The following is a 13,566-nucleotide window of genomic DNA, read 5'->3' as shown; positions in this document are numbered from 1 at the left end:
GGCAATCTCAGGATATGTCTAGACTTGAGAGATCTCAACAAAGCTATCAAGCAAGAGCATTTGAAGTTGCCAACCAGAGAAGAGATAATGTCACAGTTTGCTGGAGCAAAGTGGTTCAGTAAGCTTGATGCCTCATCAGGATTCTGGCAAATGAAGCTAGATGATGCAAGCTCAAAGCTATGCACATTCAACACACCTGAGGGCAAGTACAGATTTCTGTGTCTACCATATGGGATTCGCTCAGCGCCAGAGGTCTACCACAAAACAATCCACATGATCTTTGAGCACATTCCAGGAGTAGAGACCATGATGGACAACATCATCGTCTGGGGGTCCACAAAAGAAAAACACAACGCGAGAGTAAGACAAGTGCCGGACCTGACACGGAAAGTCAACCTGAAATTAAGCAAAGACAAATGCGAGTTTGGTGTGAAAACACTTCCCTTCGTGGAAGATGTACTTTCAGAGGATGGTGTCAAACCAGACCCAAGGAAAACATCAGTAATCAAAAACATGGAGTGCCCGGAGATGAAGGACGACGTGAGACTCTTCATGGGCATGATCACCTACCTTGCAAAGTTCATACCTCAACTGTCAACACAGTCCGCTCCACTCAGATGTCTTCTGGAACAGAAAAACGGATGGGAATGGTCCCATGAGAGCAGGCAAACTGCTTCAAAAACCTGAAGAAGAAAATCACAGAAGAGCCAGTGCTGAGGTTCTATGATCCAGAGAAAAGCACAAGGATTTCTGCAGATGCATCATAGGTTGGCCTGGGAGCAGTTCTTCTGCAACAGCATGATGACACATGGCAAACTGTCGCTTATGCGTCCAGAGCCTTGACAGGCGCAGAAACAAGGTGTGCACAAATAGAGCACAAGTGTTTGAGTAACTAAATTAGCCAGCTGCATTTTCTAGCTAAGAAACATTAAGTGAAACTGAAACAATTAGAATCTCTCACTCTTTCTTGCTTCTCCTTCAATTAATTTGTTAAAAACTGTTCAACTATTGTCTTTCTCTCTCTTTGAGTCAACTATTCACCACATTTTATGCACTGCAGTGCTAGCTAACTGTAGCTTATGCTTTCAGTACTAGATTCATTCACTGATCCCTTGATTGGGTGGACAACATGTCAGTTCATGCTGCAAGAGCTCTGATAGGTTGGAGGACGTCCTCCGGAAGTTGTCATAATTACTGTGTAAGTCTATGGAAGGGGGTAAGAACAACGAGCCTCCTAGGTTTTGCATTGAAGCCAATGTACCAAGAGGAGGACGGAAGCTAGCTGTTCTCCGGCTACACCATGATGCTACCCTACAGAATGCTGTTGAGGCTACTTGTAGACCTTGTAGACCAGTCTTAATCAATTATTTGGTGACGTGAATATATTTAGTATAGTTTTATCTAAAAAGGATAACTTTTTTAATGTTTCAGAGGATAGTCCCCCCTTCCTCCTCTGAGGAGCCTCCACGGATTACTGCACATTTCCAACAAGAAGAGTATAACCCCCTCACTTCAAATCTTATTAAATAATCCCAGGAGAACATGTATGACCTCATCAGGTGGACGCTTAAAAATTACACTGCACAACTGATCATGACCTGGGGCTGTCACACCCTGATCTGTTTCACTTGTCCTTGTGATTGTCTCCACCCCCTCCAGGTGTCGCTTATTATCCCCGGTGTATATATCCCTGTGTTTCCTCTCTCTCTGTGCCAGTTCATCTTGTTTGCCAAGTTAACCAGCAGTTTTCCTTGCTCCTATTTTTTCCCAGTCTCTTTTGGTTCTAGTCTTCCTGGTTTTGACCCTTGCCTGTCCTGACTCCGAACTCGCCTGCCTGACTGTTCTGTCTTCGAGCCTGCCTATCACCTTGTACTGTTTGGACTCTGATCTAGTTACTGAACCCCTGCCTGCCCTGACCTCGAGACTGCCTTTCGTCTGGTACTGTTTTGGACTCTGACCCGGTTTATCAACTCTTGCCTGTCCCCGACCTACCTTTTGCCTACCCCTTGGATTAATAAATATTGACGCTCAACCATCTGCTTCCTGTGTCTGCATTTGGGTCCCCCCTTGTGTCCTTATAGTACTAACTTGACATGACAGACCCAGCAGACTTGGACCAGCTCCGTCACGCTGCCTCCCTGCAGGGAGCCACTACTGGGAGGCATGAGGAGCTACTTCAAAGCCCTTTGGAAGGGCTGCATTCCCTGACAGAACGCCACGACCAAGGGTTCAAGGCTATAACGGAGCAAATCTGTGAATCAGCTCATAGGCAGCACGTCCCCTTTGAGACCTCCCAACCACCCAGTAACCTTTTTACTACTGGTAGATTTGGTCAACCTACTCCGGCTCCACGAGAACCCCGCTTACCTCCTCCGGAGCGTTATGCAGGTGATTTTGGTACCTGCCGGGCGTTCCTTTCCCAGTACTCCCTCATCTTTGAACTCCATCCCTCTTCATTCCCGTTGGACCGATCGAAGATGGTGTATTTAATCACACTAATGTCTGGAAGGGTGCTCTCCTGGGCAACAGCTGTGTGGGAGCAGCAATCCTCTGTGTGCCAGAGCCTGGATGAATTCATGGCAGAAGTGAGGAAGTTTTTGATTCTCCGGTGCCCAGGAGGGAGGTGGCTCAACTACTGCAGGTACATCAGAACTCCCATAGTGTGACAGACTACACAGTAGATTTTTGCACATTGGCCACTGAGAGTTCATGGAATCCGGAGGCTCTGTTTGACACCGTCCACCATGGACTGTCGGAGGGGATAAAGGATGAGCTCGCAGCTCGGGAAATATCACTGGATCTCGATTCCCTTATCACCCTTTCGATTAGGATTGATGGGCGCCTACGAGAAAGCTGGTGTGAGAGGAGGTCAGGCCTCGGGAACACTCGTTTGTCTGATGCTGGCACTCGTCCTAAGGAATCCGGAAATCCTCGAAGTGTGTATTTCCGAGGAGAGCCGAAGACACCCGAGGTTCCCCGAGAATCATCAACGACGGGTGAGTTGGATACTCCTGAGCCTATGCAACTGTGAAGAGCTAGATTATCGGTTGGGGAACGCTCACGTAGGCTGAGTTCAAACTGTTGTCTGTACTGTGGAGGGGCAGGACCTTATATAGCTACCTGCCCTGTTAGGAAACCTTTGTCTCTGGTGGGTACAAGTACTCTGGTGAGCCAGACTGGGTTCCCTAATTCCCATCACCCGCACACCTTTTTTTGTGATTTTGCTGTGGGGAGACCAGTCTAAGTCTCTCCGAGTACTCATTGACTCTGGGGCTGATAAATCTTATGGATGCCACGATAGCTTCGGAGCTTGGTATTCCCACTCAGCCTCTCTCTGTGCCCATGGATGCTAGGGCACTGGACGGCCACTCTATAGGGGAAGTCACCCATAGTACTGTGCCCGTTCAATTACGGGTTTCTGGTAACCACAGTGAGACAATACAGTTCCTCATTACATCTCCCCATGTTCTGGTTGTTTTGGGATTTTCCTGGCTTCAAAACACAATCCGACGATTGATTGGACCACAAGCTCCATCCTGGGTTGGAGCCTATTTTGCCATTCCCACTGCCTTCAAGAAGCACAGCCTTCCTCAAGTCATCTTCCTCAGGATGTTAGCAAGTGGATGTCTCTGCTATCCCCACAGAACACCTTGACCTTCTGAAAGTGTTCAGTAAAGCACGTGCTACTTCCCTTCCCCCGCACCGTCCTTATGATTGTGCCATTGATCTTCTCCCAGGCACTACACCACCTCGGGGTCAATTGTGTTCTCTGTCTGGACCAGAGACCAAAGCTATGGAGGAGTACATAGAGGAGTCTCTGGCCACTGGGGCAGTCCGTCCGTCTGCATCTCCTGCCGGCACAGGGTTTTTCTTTGTGGAGAAGAAGGACAAGACCCCACGTCCATGCATTGACTACCGGGGACTTAATGACATTACTGTCAAGAATCGCTACCCCCTACCTCTCCTCGGTGTTTGAACCTCTCCAGAGGGCTACCATATTATCCAAGTTGGACCTTCGAAATGCCTACCACCTGGTTCGGATACGTGAGGGGGATGAGTGGAAGACAGCCTTCAACACAGCCAGTGTTGAAGTACAAGGTCATGCCATTTGGACTCACCAACACCCCCGCTGTTTTCCAGGCTTTGGTCAATGATGTGCTCCGGGACATGCTAAACCGGTTTGTGTTTGTGTACCTTGACGACATCCTGTTTTTTTCCTTATCTGCACAAGAACATGTTCTTCATGTCAGACAGGTCCTTCAGCGCCTCCTGGAGAACCAACTGTTCGTGAAAGCTGAGAAGTGAGTTCCACCGCTCTACCATCACCTTTCTGGGATATGTCATTGCTGAGGGGAATGTTCAGATGGATCCTGAAAAGGTGAAAGCAGTGGTGGATTGGCCTCAACCAACATCCAGGGTGCAGTTGCAACGGATTCTTGGTTTTTGCAAACTTCTACCGCCGTTTCATTTGGGACTACAGCACCCTGGCGGCCCCCCTCTCGGCACTCACCTCTCCCAAGGTACCGTTCAAATGGTCTCCAGCTGTCGACAAAGCCTTTGTGGACCTGAAGCATCGGTTCGCAACAGCACCCATCCTCATCCATCCGGACCCCTCGTGTCAAATTGTGGTGGAAGTGGATGCTTCAGATGTTGGAGTGGGGTCCATCCTGTCCCAGCGATCTGCCCAGGACCAGAAGCTTCATCCCTGTGCCTTCCTGTCCCATCGTCTCAATCCTGCTGAAAGGAACTACGATGTTGGCAACCGAGAACCCCCTGGCGGTGAAGATGGTGTAGAAGAGTGGAGGCACTGGCTGGAAGGAGCAGAACAGCCATTCCTGGTCTGGACCGACCATAAAAACCTGGCATATCTCCGTACAGCCAAGCGCCTCAACTCCAGGCAGGCCCGGTGGGCCCTCCTGTTCACCAGATTTAACTTCACCATCTCCTACCGCCCAGGGTCAAAGAATGTGAAGCCTGACTCCCTCTCCTGCCTATACAATTCCTCTGCCACACCCTCGACCTCTGAAACCATTCTCCCTACCTCATGCCTTGCTGCCACTGTGGATTGGGGTATTGAGAACCTGGACCGCGAGGCACAACGCTCCCAGCCTGAACCTGAAGGAGGCCCGGCTAACCATCTGTTTGTCCCTAATCCAGTCTGGTCCTGGAATGGGCTCATTCCTCCAGGCTGACCTGTCATCCAGGGTCCCGTCGTACACTAGCCTGCCTTAGACAATGTTTCTGGTGGCCCACAAGCTCCTTCTGGCCTCCTGCAGCCACTGGAGGCCGTCCCCTGGTCTCATATATCTCTGGACTTTGTCACTGGGCTCCCTCTGTCTGGTGGCAACACTGTCATTCTGATGGGAGTCGACCGGTTCTCCAAGGCCGCCCATTTCATCCCTCTCCCCAAACTACCTTTTGCCAAGGACACGGCCCAGCTTATGGTGCAGCATGTCTTCCGGATCCATGGACTCCCCAGTAGACATGGTCTCCGATTGGGGTTCTCGTCTCAGTTCTGGAAGGCATTCTGCACCCTTATTGGGTCGTCGGCCAGCCTGTCATCCGGATTCCATCCCCAAACTAACGGTCAGTCAGAGTGAGCCAACCAAGACCTCAAGACCACCTTAAGGTGCCTGGTCTCAACCAACCCAACTACCTGGAGCCGTCAACTGGTCTGGGTGGAGTATGCCCCGGAACACTCTTCTCAGTTCTGCCACGGGACTCTCCCCTTTCGAGTGCTCCATGGGGTATCAGCCTCCACTCTTCCCTGAACAAAAGCAGGAGGTCAGCTTACCCTTGGCCCAGATGTTTGTCCGCCACTGTCGACGTATCTGAAGAAGAGCTAGGGCGGCTATTCTCAAGACCAACTCCAGGTATCGTCAACAAGCTGACCGTCGCCGGACCCCAGCTCCTCGCTATCGCATTGGGCAGAGGGTATGGCTGCCCACACGGGACCTGCCCCTTCGGGTAGAGTCCCGCAAACTGTCCCCTCGTTTCATTGGTCCTTTTCCCATCTCCAGAGTCCTGAGTTACACTGTCCGTCTTGTGTTGCCCCGTACCCTCCGTATTCACCCTACCTTCCATGTGTCTAAGATTAAGCCTGTGTATCACTGTTCTTTGTCTTCTGTCCCCAAAAAAGGTTTTGTAAAACAAACGTATCTTGTTTTTTAAGGCCTCTGACAACAACAGGAGTGCCACAGTCATGGAGTCATTCGAAGCAGCCATCACCAGCTACGGAGTACCATCCCAGGTGAGATGTGACCGGGTGGTGAAAACAACTGTATCTGTGCCTTCATGGAGCAGTTCAGGGGTGGTGAGAGGGGAAGTGCCCTAAGAGGAAGGAGCACTCACAACCAGAGGATAGAGCGGCTGTGGGGGGGACGTCTGGCATGGAGTCTCCAACGTTTACCATGACCTGATCACCTTCTTGGAGACGGAGCAGATCATTGACATCAACAATGAGGTGCACCTGTGGGCACTGCACTTTGTGTTCCTGCCACAGGTGAACAGAGATCTTGCTGTGTTTGCCAGTCAGTGGAACCACCATGGGCTGAGGACTGAACAACGACAGTCACCTCTGCAGTTGTTCGTCTTGGGTTCCCTGGCAATGCAAAGGGCCAATCTGACAGCAATAAGGGATTTGTTCACCCCAAATTCAACCACCATCAGCTCTCAAGCCACCACCTCAGGTCCTCCAACCACCACCTCAGCTCCCCCAACCACTGGCGCCGCAGCTCTTTATTGGTCGGAATGGGTGATTGTGCCACAAATCCAGCTCACCATCAGCAACACACAGATGGAACTGTTGCGGACAATAATTCCATTGGAAGGCCCCAGAGGCAGCCTGGGAGTTGACAATCTACATACGGTTATGGCAGTTATATCTTCAGCGCCACTCGTTCCTACTCCAACCTGACTTACTATACATACACCCCTGATACTCCCACACTGGGATGAGGGATTGGACACTATATCTTCAGTGCCACTCGTTCCTTTGAATCAGTTCATTTTTATAATACTAACATTCCCCTTCTTTCACACACTGTATGATTTGGTCTCTAGAAAGGTACGATAGACATCTTCAACTCTAAACGGATGGGGACCAGAGTTTAGACACAGGTGGCCTTAACAAAAGTTAAGTACTTCCCCATTCCAGTACGATTCTGTCTGGTCATATTTGGAGGGAGTCAGGTACTGTTAAGATATACGGCCTATGGTTATTGTATTTTGCTCTATGGCGCTTTAGCACAGCATTCCATCTGCTGACACAATATTTTTCTTCCACTCAGTACAACACGACCCAGGAGAGGCCTACTGCAAGCACTAGATTGGAGCCTTCAGAGCGTGCCTGCCGTGGGAGGACAACAGAACATTCTGAATGGACATTATTAATACAGAACTTACATAATGCCCAATTGGGATTTTTATAAATTGTTAAAATAAATAATTGTGTGGAGAACGCCCTATAGTTATAAAAAAAAAAAAAATATGACGATAATGGTCCGCCCCCGTTACATTTGATATAATTGTGATTAACAGCAACCTATTACAGTTAGTAACATAATATTGTTGACACATTGTGACAGCTCAAATTATGTGGTTGAAGATGGACTAGTGCAGGGCTCCTAACCTTGTTTGGAGAGCTAATGTCTTGTAGGTTCACTCCGACCCTAATCTAGTGCACCTGATTTTAATAATGACCTGCTTAATAAGTTAATGAGGTTAGTTACAACTGAGGTTGGATTGAAAACCTACAGGAGGGTAGCTCTCCAGGATTGGAGAGCCTAGGACTAATGGATCTAGTTCTTAGATCAATGCATTTGAAATTCAATAAGTCACTACGAAGGTGCAGTTCCCAGAAGTGGAGCTGTCACTTAATTCAGTGGATGGGAAGCCTTGTTTCATGTAGTTCTAATTAAAATGATAATGGCTGAAGTTAATTTGTTCTTAATGTAGGACATCAAATTATCAGATTTGGATGAGTTGGCTGCAATATGGCAGCAGTACTTCAGTCAATATCAGCAACGGATATTGGTTATTAGCGAAGTGTCAGTAAAGTGTTTCTAAAAAAACTAAACCTTAACACCGAGACAAGCAATATGGATTGGATAATTTAATTTTAATGATCATTAAGTGAACAATAACAGCCAATATGGAAATACAGTGCATTTGGAAAGTATTCAGACCCCTTGACTTTTTCCACATTTTGTTACATTAGAGCCGTATTCTAAAATGTATTAAATAAAAATGTAGGGTCATACCCAAGAAGACTCTATGGTGTAATCGCTGCCAAAGGTGCTTCAGAAAAGTACTGAGTAAAGGGTCATAAATGTAATATTTCATTTTTTTTATACATTTGCAAAAATGTCAACCTGTTTTTGCTTTCTCATTATCGGGTATTGTGTGTAGATTGATGAGGAAAAAATTATTGTATCCATTTTTGAATAAGGCTGTAACGTAATAAAATGTGGAAAAAGTCAAGGGGTCTTAATACATTCCGAATGCACAGTAAAAACAATACAGATGTAAGTAGATAATGCTTAAATGTTGATGTGCAGTTACATTTTCAAACACTCAATTGCTACTGTAGTTTAGTGCTACTAGATACAATTATGTATCGTAAAAATGTTTTTATGCAACACTGAAATGTGGGGAATTCACAATACCGGAGGTCATGAATTCCCTAAAGGCATTGTAGGTGCTATGAAGAGGGAGCCTTAGTGTCCACAGCACACGTGTTTGCCTCTGGGTACTTTTTTCTTCTGCTGCCCAGCGAGACGCCCTCGCTGTGTGGAGGAATTCGGTGGTCGGGGTGTCCTCAAACCCAAGGGTGGCACCACCGTTGCCCCAGTAGCAAACTCCAACACCATCGCCACTGTTAGAGGAGGACATTCTCTATCTGAGGAGTACACAGTAAAACATTTAAAATACACATTTAAATCACAAAAGTGAATAATATGCAGTTACCGATAAACTTGAACAATTTACTATTTTACCTTGCACCTCAGCCAGCCAGTTGAACCAGTTGGAAATGGTGTCGTTCTCCAAACACCGCCGGTTGCCGCCAGGTATGGAATAGGTTACTTTAAACAGGTTCCGCAGGTCCTGGCAATGGGAGGCTTTATGGAGTCCACAAAAGTGCTCGGAAGCTGTCTGGGTGGTTCCTCAATGCTTCGAGCAGCCCAAGAGAGTTGAGACGATATTTGAACCTGTTATGGTTTAGAGACAGTATTTATATTTAAAATAAGTGTTAAGGACAATATAGTGATGTGTATTGATTTAGGGAGGTGGACTGATTAATAATACTTATGTTAGAGGAGGTAATGACAAGTACTTCACAGATTTATGACAGTTGACTTACTGCTCCAAGGCCACCTGCATGCTTCCTTGGACAAATTGTTGAGCCACCAATTCAACCACACCATCTCTGTCCTCCAATGTCTTGACAATAATCCTTTTTTTGAAGGGGAACGAGCCTCCTGTTTGTCTTAAAGGCCTCTACATTTGGATTAATCTGGGGAGAATGTTTCCCCCAAAACCTTCAAGAAGCTGCTCTACTCCTGACCATAGGGCTCTTTGATCTGCCTCACAGGATACTCTAAAGATACTGAGATATGGAAACATTTAAATCTAATAAAACAGGGAAATAGTCCATGATCTTTAAATCAGTAAAATAACCCACAATAAGTCTATGTTTAATCACAAGATAGATTCACACCTAGCTTACTTACAAAGCAAGCACTGTGCCTCATGTACTACATGGATATAGGGAAAATGTTCCTATCCTGTTCAGCTGCCGGATGGTAGGGTCAGTTATCATAGTTATCCTCATAGTTATCATCCTGCTTCTCCCGGTTTGCCGCCTTTGGACTCCAGCATTATTCCGTTTCCTGAACGATTGAAATCTGACGTGCAAACGTTATAAAAATTAGAATAATGGCACTCAGCATAATCAACGCCGCCCATACTCGCACACCCCACGGTAGCTGTTGCAATTATTAGCAAGCTAACATTACTAGGTAGTTGTGCCAGTTAATGTTGACTTTTGCCAGGTATTACATTTACATTTACATTTAAGTCATTTAGCAGACGCTCTTATCCAGAGCGACTTACAAATTGGTGCATTCACCTTATAATATCCAGTGGAACAACCACTTTACAATAGTGCATCTAAATCTTTAAGGGGGGGTTAGAAGGATTACTTTATCCTATCCCAGGTATTCCTTAAAGAGGTGGGGTTTCAGGTGACTCCGGAAGGTGGTGATTGACTCCGCTGTCCTGGCGTCGTGAGGGAGCTTGTTCCACCATTGGGGTGCCAGAGCAGCGAACAGTTTTGACTGGGCTGAGCGGGAACTGTGCTTCCGCAGAGGTAGGGAGGCGAGCAGGCCAGAGGTGGATGAACGCAGTGCCCTTCTTTGGGTGTAGGGACTGATCAGAGCCTGAAGGTACGGAGGTGCCGTTCCCCTCACAGCTCCGTAGGCAAGCACCATGGTCTTGTAGCGGATGCGAGCTTCGACTGGAAGCCAGTGGAGAGCGCGGAGGAGCGGGGTGACGTGAGAGAACTTGGGAAGGTTGAACACCAGACGGGCTGCGGCGTTCTGGATGAGTTGTAGGGGTTTAATGGCACAGGCAGGGAGCCCAGCCAACAACGAGTTGCAGTAATCCAGACGGGAGATGACAAGTGCCTGGATTAGGACCTGCGCCGCTTCCTGTGTGAGGCAGGGTCGTACTCTGCGAATGTTGTAGAGCATGAACCTACAGGATCGGGTCACCGCCTTGATGTTAGTGGAGAACGACAGGGTGTTGTCCAGGGTCACGCCGAGGCTCTTAGCACTCTGGGAGGAGGACACAAGGGAGTTGTCAACCGTGATGGCGAGGTCATGGAAGGGGCAGTCCTTCCCCGGGAGGAAGAGCAGCTCCGTCTTGCCGAGGTTCAGCTTGAGGTGGTGATCCGTCATCCACACTGATATGTCTGCCAGACATGCAGAGATGCGATTTGCCGCCTGGTTGTCAGAAGGGGGAAAGGAGAAGATTAATTGTGTGTCGTCTGCATAGCAATGATAGGAGAGACCATGTGAGGATATGACAGAGCCAAGTGACTTGGTGTATAGCGAGAATAGGAGAGGGCCTAGAACAGAGCCCTGGGCGACACCAGTGGTGAGAGCACGTGGTGCGGAGACAGATTCTCGCCACGCCACCTGGTAGGAGCGACCTGACAGGTAGGACGCAATCCAAGCGTGGGCCGTGCCGGAGATGCCCAGCTCGGAGAGGGTGGAGAGGAGGATCTGATGGTTCACAGTATCAAAGGCAGCAGATAGGTCTAGAAGGATGAGAGCAGAGGAGAGAGAGTTAGCTTTAGCAGTGCGGAGAGCCTCCGTGATACAGAGAAGAGCAGTCTCAGTTGAATGCCCAGTCTTGAAACCTGACTGATTAGGATCAAGAAGGTCATTCTGAGAGAGATAGCAAGAGAGCTGGCCAAGGACGGCACGTTCAAGAGTTTTGGAGAGAAAGAAAAGAAGGGATACTGGTCTGTAGTTGTTGACATCGGAGGGATCGAGTGTAGGTTTTTTCAGAAGGGGTGCAACTCTCGCTCTCTTGAAGACGGAAGGGACGTAGCCAGCGGTCAAGGATGAGTTGATGAGCGAGGTGAGGTAGGGGAGAAGGTCTCCGGAAATGGTCTGGAGAAGAGAGGAGGGGATAGGGTCAAGTGGGCAGGTTGTTGGGCGGCCGGCCGTCACAAGACGCGAGATTTCATCTGGAGAGAGAGGGGAGAAAGAGGTCAAAGCACAGGGTAGGGCAGTGTGAGCAGGACCAGCGGTGTCGTTTGACTTAGCAAACGAGGATCGGATGTCATCAACCTTCTTTTACCTGGAGAACACAAAATATATACTGATGACAAAATTACTCCAGTTGTGTATGCATGCAGAAAAATTCTATTTGCACTGAGGAAAAAGCTCAAGGGGGAACTCGGACACATGGAAAAGTTGGACGTCATCACAAAAATGGATGAACTTACAGATTGGGTAAGCTCACTGGTTATTGGCTTGAAAAAGAATGGCAATCTCAGGATATGTCTAGACTTGAGAGATCTCAACAAAGCTATCAAGCAAGAGCATTTGAAGTTGCCAACCAGAGAAGAGATAATGTCACAGTTTGCTGGAGCAAAGTGGTTCAGTAAGCTTGATGCCTCATCAGGATTCTGGCAAATGAAGCTAGATGATGCAAGCTCAAAGCTATGCACATTCAACACACCTGAGGGCAAGTACAGATTTCTGTGTCTACCATATGGGATTCGCTCAGCGCCAGAGGTCTACCACAAAACAATCCACATGATCTTTGAGCACATTCCAGGAGTAGAGACCATGATGGACAACATCATCGTCTGGGGGTCCACAAAAGAAAAACACAACGCGAGAGTAAGACAAGTGCCGGACCTGACACGGAAAGTCAACCTGAAATTAAGCAAAGACAAATGCGAGTTTGGTGTGAAAACACTTCCCTTCGTGGAAGATGTACTTTCAGAGGATGGTGTCAAACCAGACCCAAGGAAAACATCAGTAATCAAAAACATGGAGTGCCCGGAGATGAAGGACGACGTGAGACTCTTCATGGGCATGATCACCTACCTTGCAAAGTTCATACCTCAACTGTCAACACAGTCCGCTCCACTCAGATGTCTTCTGGAACAGAAAACGGATGGGAATGGTCCCATGAGAGCAGGCAAACTGCTTCAAAAACCTGAAGAAGAAAATCACAGAAGAGCCAGTGCTGAGGTTCTATGATCCAGAGAAAAGCACAAGGATTTCTGCAGATGCATCATAGGTTGGCCTGGGAGCAGTTCTTCTGCAACAGCATGATGACACATGGCAAACTGTCGCTTATGCGTCCAGAGCCTTGACAGGCGCAGAAACAAGGTGTGCACAAATAGAGCACAAGTGTTTGAGTAACTAAATTAGCCAGCTGCATTTTCTAGCTAAGAAACATTAAGTGAAACTGAAACAATTAGAATCTCTCACTCTTTCTTGCTTCTCCTTCAATTAATTTGTTAAAAACTGTTCAACTATTGTCTTTCTCTCTCTTTGAGTCAACTATTCACCACATTTTATGCACTGCAGTGCTAGCTAACTGTAGCTTATGCTTTCAGTACTAGATTCATTCACTGATCCCTTGATTGGGTGGACAACATGTCAGTTCATGCTGCAAGAGCTCTGATAGGTTGGAGGACGTCCTCCGGAAGTTGTCATAATTACTGTGTAAGTCTATGGAAGGGGGTAAGAACAACGAGCCTCCTAGGTTTTGCATTGAAGCCAATGTACCAAGAGGAGGACGGAAGCTAGCTGTTCTCCGGCTACACCATGATGCTACCCTACAGAATGCTGTTGAGGCTACTTGTAGACCTTGTAGACCAGTCTTAATCAATTATTTGGTGACGTGAATATATTTAGTATAGTTTTATCTAAAAAGGATAACTTTTTTAATGTTTCAGAGGATAGTCCCCCCTTCCTCCTCTGAGGAGCCTCCACGGATTACTGCACATTTCCAACAAGAAGAGTATAACCCCCTCAC

Source organism: Salmo salar, chromosome ssa12 (assembly GCF_905237065.1).
Source record: "Salmo salar chromosome ssa12, Ssal_v3.1, whole genome shotgun sequence".
NCBI lineage: Eukaryota > Metazoa > Chordata > Actinopteri > Salmoniformes > Salmonidae > Salmo > Salmo salar.
This window is presented reverse-complemented; position numbering follows the sequence as displayed.